This window comes from Arvicanthis niloticus, chromosome 1 (genome assembly GCF_011762505.2).
Source record: "Arvicanthis niloticus isolate mArvNil1 chromosome 1, mArvNil1.pat.X, whole genome shotgun sequence".
Classification (NCBI taxonomy): Eukaryota; Metazoa; Chordata; class Mammalia; order Rodentia; family Muridae; genus Arvicanthis; species Arvicanthis niloticus.
This window is the reverse complement of record NC_047658.1, coordinates 21,557,859-21,566,454: the sequence shown is the minus strand read 5'-3', so window position 1 is coordinate 21,566,454 and position 8,596 is coordinate 21,557,859.

The window sequence follows — 8,596 nt, the reverse complement described above, 5'->3', positions numbered from 1 at the left end:
GTTAACATTTTCATTTGGCCACGCAGGGTACTCACGGTTGGGAGAAACTGACAACTTGTCTAATCTCAGAAGCAGGTTCTTGGGATGGCCTCCTTGGATACTCAGAGGTCATAGGAAGGTTTCACGTTCTCCCAACCCCTTCCCCTGCCACAGTCCAGAGCAGTACTAGAGTAGTGAGCGACATGGTGTGGAGAGGCTAAGAGCTTGTGAAAGGGAACTAAGGTAGTCCTGGCTCTGCCCAGCAACAGCCGCAGGCCTGCTCTGCAGAGAAGACGGGCAGCCATTGTCCTATGCCTCCTCTATGGTCCAGCTCTAGGGAAGGAAGAGCAGTAAGGATTCTTTCCTCTTGGCAGGGAACAAACACATGCCACACCCCAGTGGGCTCTAGGAGAAAGAATAAGCTACGGTGTGCTCAAGGTGTATCTTCTTGACCCCTTAAAGACTGCATGCAGAGAAAACAAGCACCACCTCTGGCCAGGGTCTTTCAGGAACATCAATACCTGTTTCCTAAGTGGGAACTACAGACATTTGAATTGTGTGTTATGAGCCTAGATCACAGGGCCACTGAGACAGGATTCAAGGCAACAAGTCCACAGTCGTTGCTAGGACTCAATCTTTCTGTCCATCTCCATGAAGCCAAACAGCTGTGGGAGGCTCTGCACTGCTCTGGACACTCAGAGGGTCACCTCTCTTTAGGTATGCACTCTGTATGGCCAACGCCAGGTAAGATGGCAGATTTTCCTGTTGGTCTAGAGAGAGCCTTCTGTGCTAGAAAACCAGTGTAAGGAATTTCCTCCAAGAAACTTAACCTTTGTTTTTTTTCTACCAGCAGAACTTGTAAATGATCCTGTAAAAACGGCCTCTGCTTTGAAAGCACTTGAGCACATACTTGAGAAAGACATAAATCTATAAATGCACTAGAACTTCCACTGGAGATATGGAGGAAATATCCACACAAAGACAGCTAGACTTAACTGTATACATAACACAGACACCAACCTACATAGACACTCGAGCTCTTAGGGGGTGGGGCACTATACATTCCCTTCCTTGCCAGCCCCCTGTAGACAGGGTGGAAACCAATGTTCTACTCTGATTTTGTTATCCTTCATGTGAAGAAACTCCCTGGAAAAATCAGATCCCCGGGTAGAAAAGAGGTATGTTAGATATTATGACAGCTCCGGGAACAGAATCTCTCAGTTGTATCACTCACAGAATTTTGAGGCTTCCCCCTTGACCACCACCTCCTGGTCTCTGCACCCTTCTTGAGTGTGGGTAGGTCCTATGCCTTGCTTCCAATCAAGAAGACACTAAATGAATGGGGTGTGTGTAGTCTCATGTGTGGCTATCTGCTCATATGAGACTAGTTCACATCATAGCTTGAATCTTTCCCACTCACTGGCTTTGAGGCAGCCTCTTGGACCTAAAGATAACCGACAGCTAACAACACATCCAGGAGAAAACAACTCTAGTTCTGCCAGTATCCACAAAGAACTGAATTCTGCCATCAACCTGACTGGAGCGTAGGGTATGAAAGGTCCCCTAAAGGCCCATGTGCTGAAGGCTTGGCCCCCGATGCACCAGTGTTCAGAGGTAGGGAACTAGCAGGTGAGCTGGAGTGTGAGTGATTAAACCGTTGACAAAGTCTTTTTTTTTTTTTTTTTTTTTTTTTTTTTTTTTTTTTTGGTTTTTCGAGACAGGGTTTCTCTGTGTAGTCCTGGCTGTCCTGGAACTCTCTGTAGACCAGGCTGGCCTCAAACTCAGAAATCCACCTGCCTCTGCCTCCCAAGTGCTGGGATTAAAGGCGTGTGCCACCACCGCCCAGCCGACAAATTCATAATTTGATGAAATATGAGGAAGTGATAGAAACCTTTGGAGGTGGGGCCTGTTTAAAGAAAGTAGTTCTTTGAAGAGAAATGCAGCCCTTGAAAGGCACATGTGGTCCCTGCCCCTTCAGCAATCCTTGCTTTGTGGCCGCCATGCAGAAAACAGTTTTGCACCAGATAGCCCTCCAACCCCCCAGCATTGGTCAAATGGCCATTCACAGGGACTGCTGAAGCTGTCAGTCAATATCTTCCTTTAAATTTTTTTTCTGAGATATTTTTGTCACTCCAATAGAAAGCTGACAAGAATCAGTCCATGGAGGAGCCTCAAAAGGATCACAGCCCCAACTGTCACCTTAGTTGCAGTCTTGAACGCCAAGCAGGGGTTCCTGGGCCATACCAGCTGACTGGCACACTGAAGCAGATAGTACAGGGGTGCTGTTCTAAGATACTAAGTTTGTGGTAACTCCGTTGAACAACAACAGATACGTGCAGCCACATAGCCTGCCAGCTCCCATAAATACCCTCTTCCTGTCAGAGTATGGTTCATTGTTTTATGGGTCTTCACAGAAGGAAACGTGACTCTGTGGGCTTTTCTAGGAACACACTCCATTTCCTTGGCTGGGAACAACTGTCAAGATACTAGGCACCACACTAATAAAACTTCTCTGAACAACATTCCCCTCCCCTCCCCTCCCCCACAAACTACCCTCCTATCTCTCTCCCCATCCTCTCCTTTTGAGACAGAGTTTAATATAGCCTCGGTTGGCCTCACACTCACTATATAGATGAGGACGACCTTGAACTACTGAGCTTCCTGCCCCTACCTCCTTAGTGCTGAGCTTACAGGCCTGTGTCAGCACTCCTCACTTATGGAGTGCTAGAAATCGAACCCAGGGCCTAGTGTATGCTGAATCAGCACTCTACCAACTAAACTATATCCTCAGCTCGTTTCCCCTTAAGGAATTTTATTTCCATGGGGATAGAGCTGAGTGGCCTATAGCTGGAGGCTGTGCCATGCCTAACCAAGAGTGGGTCAACATCCAGCCTTCTCTGAACTACTGGAGTAGGATGCTGCACTTCTACCACTTTGCCTCCTTAGTGCACCTTGTCTGCAATGTCTCAGCCTCTGCAAAGGTTTTTGTCTATGTGTAAATCTGAGCTGCAGCCGTCTGCCAATCCCCTGAGCCTTTGTCATCTGTCTAGTATCTCTTGCTCAGAGCAATTCATCATTTCTGTGACTGGAAAACCAAAGGACACCAGATCTCAGAAAACACAGCCAAGGCCTTCAGAATACCCCTCACCAGGACTTGTCACGATGGTCAGCTTGTAGAGAGCAGGTAGGAAACAGCATCCCGCTCCAGCCAAAACATCTGAGGTATGCTTAGAGCCTGTAGATGGCCCCTGGTCCATGCTTTGCATTATGACTATGGGCCTTCACTATAGCATAAAAGTGACAGGCATTCATCAGAAATAGGGCTTTAGGTTTTTAAATTTTGACCATGTCCTGGGCTAATGATACACATTGCCATAGTCTCGTGTATTGGGCAGTGCTTGCTGCTCTTCCCAGGCTCTTGGAATTGTGAAGGAATAGAGATGTTTTTCCGCAGAGCGTTGCTCTACTGATCTATGATGCTGTTAGAAGCTTTAACACATTATTTATTTTCTTCTTAGGCTGGGATGTAAGCAGAGGCATCTGTGTGTGCAACTTTTTAAAATCTGCATTCAGCTTTACACGTAGACGTTTTGGTCTGTTGTACAAAACTCATTTATTCTGCTGTTTCATACAATATACTCTGTGTGAAAAATCCTTCTCAAGTTTTATCCTGAGTGAAAACATTTTTAGGTATCTTAGTAATATGCTTGGCTGGTATGCACTAAGTTCTGGGTCTGATTTCTAGTCCTGCATAAAAAACGCATGGTGGTACAGGCCTGTAGCCCTAACACTTATGAAGTCGAGGTGGGAGGATCAGAAGTTTAAATACTTCTGATAATGAGCCAGAGGCCACCTTCACCTAATGAGAAACAAGAGAAGAAGAAACATTTTTATTTTAGATACAATAGATTAGGATCTTTCTAAAATGATACTGTAGTTCTTGGGTTCCTAAAGAGGATTGTAACATAGTTTAAACTACTCGCCACGGTTCCTAGGCTCCTGGCTACTATTTAGGAACACAAATGCAATGAACAAAACATAGGCAACTGCAAATACAATAGTGCCTTCAGAAAGTATGAATCGGGCAAGTGAACATCCTTCTGATACTTATAGCCCAGGATTTTATGCTTTTTTAGGTCTATATTTTAAATTTTTTATTATGTTTGTTTACCTATTAATTAATTGATTTATTTACTTATTGCGTCTGTGTGTCCTTGCTATAGCATACTTCTGGTCAAAAGACAACTTGCAGAATCAGGTCTCTCCTTCCACCATGTAGGAGCTGGGAATTGAACTCAGGAGGTGGCAAGTGCCTTTACCTGCTGAGCCATCTACTGGCCCGTTGGTCCATGCTTTATAGTTCTTGATCTCCACTCCAGCTTTGACGTCAGCTTTTACTTGCTTTGTCCTTCTTCTGTGATGATGGATATCTTTCCTGACCCAGAAAATCTGAAGACTTCCAAGGGAACTCATGTTATCAGTTTTGCTTTTATAAACCACTCCAAGCTAATAGATTCCTTTCTGACCACTTAGGGAGGCTCTTTTCCTCTCTGATGAAGGACAGAACCATCCATACCTCAGGGCAGACTTTCCCTGACAATCAGTGGTCTTTTCCATTATCCCACAGGTCCAAATGTGTTAACACCGGAGAGCTATAAATCTCCGTAGTACTGGAAGTATGCCAAATAATAATTTTGTATCCATATTCACTACCAGTTCAACCCTTGGACAAGACAGTCATGTCTGCACAGAGATATTCTGAAAAAAAAAAAAAAAGTCCTAGAAGCGCTGGGGAGAAGTGAGGTCAGGAATTGTAAGAAATAAAGTTGTTGGACTCCTGCTGTTAGCCAGCCTGAAAAGCAGCATTGCAAGATAATTGTTATCAAGCCCACTTTGAGAAGGCTAATTTTGGAAAGGAAAAGGTGCAAGTCTTCCCCACACAGTGGGCATGTGGGGTCAGTCAGTGTACAAGTGCAGATGTGCAACTGGTGGCAACATCTGCACTGAGCCCCCCATGTCGCTTGCAGACTGTGGAGAAATAGTCCGACTCCAAGTTGCTCGTGACGAATGAGAACAGCGCTTAACTTGCATTAACCTGGATGGGAGGCAGCCATCGCTGCCATCTCAGGCTCCACATCAGAGGCGATTTACTCTGTTTCAAGCTGCTTATTCCAGGACATTACATCAAATTCTGTTATGCTATGGCTGACGTTTGAGTTGATCCAAATGAGAATTTGCACAAGATGTCGGAAGCAGAAACAAAACCACCATTATTCTCTGAATGAAGGTCATGGATATTTAATGCAGTGACCCAGGGGCTCCAGCTTGCTGGCTTCTACTTTTTCAAGGTTCTAGGTTCTGCTTGGAGCAGTGGCTGCAGCCTATCGCCAGAAATGAGCTGTTTCCCTCTTACTGGCCTTTTTGCTGTTCTCTTCAGTGCCTAGACATCCTCAGCTTCTCAGAGCAGCATGTGTGGATGGTTTTACTGATCAAAGCAACCTGGCATTTCAAACGTCCACGTCCCTCTCTCCTCCCCGAAATGTGTCAAGGTCTACTTCCTTAAAGAAGTTATTTCTAACTCACAGTAGTTCTTCTTTCCTTACTAAGTCTCAAATATATCATGTGGGACTTAGAGAGGAACTGGGTTAGAGCCAAAGATTGCCAGAGGCTGTCCGCTTCCCACAGCCCAGAGGATAGGATGTACCTACAAGTCACAACTTGGCAAGCTGAGGGCCATTTTACTGGCCAGTACTTTCAGAGCTGCAAATCCCAGAGCTGAAGCATTCTTAGATCAAAGCACTCTTTACAAATGCATCACATGGACTTTAGCCACCACCCAGCAGCCTCTGACCCAGCTGGTCAAAATGTCTGGAGCTCCCTCACCCAAGATACATGGCCTAGGAGCTGAAGCCCGGTTTCTCACGCTGCTTAAGTGCCCTGGATAAGGAACTTAACAATTCAGAATGGCTGTTCTCCCCTGGAAGCAACCTCAGTGAAGCTCACTGCTCCCCACAAATGACACGAACATAGAAGGGTGATTAGTTAAGGGGAAGGGCATCAGTGGAGTCATTGGGGTGCTGGACGGTAAAAACATGATACACAGGTATGAAAATACAATGAAAGTCACTACTGTACATGATTACCATATACATAATAATTTGGTGGTAACAAAAGTCCTGGAAAATGAAAAGTGAATTTTATTGACTTTTAAAAAAATATCTCAAGGAGTTGTTTTTGAGGTTCAGTTTGGAAAGCAAAGTTATTCAAACTCACTAGTGATTCGGGGTGCATAAGCAGAAAGGGCGTTCAGCCAATGTGGTCAAGCAGATGGAAAAAGGAAACTCCAAAAGAAACCACTAATCCTCAGACTTCAACACACAGGGCATTCCTCTTCGCTAATACCACATAAAGCAGCTTTAGAACTGACGGCTGCTATTATTGCAGGAAGTGACTACTTCCATGAAAACATTCTGGCACATGGAGATCCCTTTCATGCTCCTGTTGGGTTTATGCCTTAAGTTTACTTAAGTTTACTTCTCAGTCCCAGAACTTTATCATCTCTTCTGTTTTGTGACCCTGTAATCTAGAGCTTTAGATGGGGATTGAAGGGAATCAGCAGCCTGGCACTTTGGGAACAAGAAGCTGTGTAACTCATTCTGGATCATAGAGTCTTTCAGGTCCTGGTGATCCTACTTTGAACTGTTCAAAAGCTTCCTATTTCAATCTTAATTTTGGCTCCCCAAACCAGTGCTAGGTTGGCTGTATCAAAACCACCCAAAGGCATCAGTAAGATGTGGCCTACACATTTTGGGAAGGTTTCTATTTCCTGAGGCTAATGTAGAATAGAGTTGTTGAACCTATGTTTTAAAAAAGATTTCTAGGTAATTCGGTTATGTTGGTAGCTATGAAGATTAATAATACAGGAAAGTCTTCCGGTGTCCAAATTGTCACTGAAGACTTCCGACATTGATCAAGACAGAGCAAAACCCCATCACAGGCTCTCTCCATTGACAGATTGCAAATACCGCTACCTGAAGGTATGAACAGTGGGGCAATGAGCTGGGTGGTTTAGCTCTCACCTGGGACACCAGGTTGACTGGTGCCCAAACACACAACAAGCAAAGCAATGTCCACTAGAAGATTTCTAATGGGACTCATAGATTTAGTACATAATATCCAAAGTCACAGGGTATGTTTGGAAATCAATTACCCAGCATAAAGGTAAAAGAAAAACAAAACGAAAGGAAAGGAAAGGAAAGGCTGGCCAGTTCTGACAGGGAGATGATCAATAGGCACCAAACTGAATTGAAAAAAAAAAATTGAAGTGACGTCTTTGCAAATAAAGATGAATTCTCCTGAAATGCTGAAAATGGCCTCTCTTCAGAATAATAGAACTCTAAGAAAATGAACAGTGGGAATTTAGACCTTAAGGTACACCTGAAAAAAAGACCTGATTGGCTGGGGCTCAACAGGACAAATGGTCCATTGCACTACTTTCCAGACATATGTTGGTCTGGTTCAGAGCCAATAGAATGGACTAGAGAGTCCAGAGACAGGCCCACAGTAACTGCAGTCATTCGGACAGTCAGTGTAGCACTTCAGGAGAGCAAGGACGGTGCCTTTCATCGAGTAGGGCTAGAACACTTGGTAGCCACACACAGGAAAGTGCGACCCCCAATCCTCAGCTTACTCCCTGCAAATATCTGTTCCATCTAGACACAGGCCTAAGTATAAAATATAAACTTACCCAACATTTAGGAGAAATGCTACATTGGGTGGAGTAAAAACGTTTGTACAACCCCAAAAGTATAACCTATGAAGTTAGATTTATATAACCTATATAACCTGGACTTCAAAACGAATTTTAAAATGCTCATAAAAGATACTGTTTAAAAAAAAAAAATTGAAAAAGGAGAATCTGGCCCAAAAGGCCGGCCTGTTGTAGAATCTGATTTATTTAAAAATCTGGAAAGGGCAAAAGTTTGGAGTGGAGAACAGATTAGTGGTTACAGGTGATTAGGAGCAAAAGTAGATGTGACCGTGGAAGAAATAACAGGGTAATCTGGGGTTCTATTAGGGTTCCTTAGAGGAGCAGAACCAATAGAATAAATATACAAATTCAAGGAGGGTTTATTAGATTGGTCTAATGGTATGGTCTGATCGTCCAACAATGGCTGTCTCACACTGGAGAGAATCCAGCCGTTTCTTAGACCACAAGATGGGTCGCCTCTGCACCCTCAGACTGGTGCTGAAGGCGTGGAGACTTCTTGGAGAGTGACTGATTTTTATTACAAGAGAATACTATAGTAATAACAGTACAGAAATGCAACAGTGGCAGCTAACAGAATGGAGGAACTTGCCAGCAAGATTGGAAGAAGACAAGCAGGCAAAAATCCAAGTTTTCTGGTTCTGTCTCCCTTTTATCTGGCAGAAGGGACCCCCACATTTAGGGTAGGTCTTCTCACTTCAAATAATCGGATCTGGGAAATTTGTCACAGACATTTCTAGCAGCTGTGTTTTAGTTGATTCCAGATCTAATCAAGTTGACCACAGTTAATCATCACCGGGGTGGTTGGTGATGGTCACTTGGGTCTATGCATTCCTTGGAACTCATAAA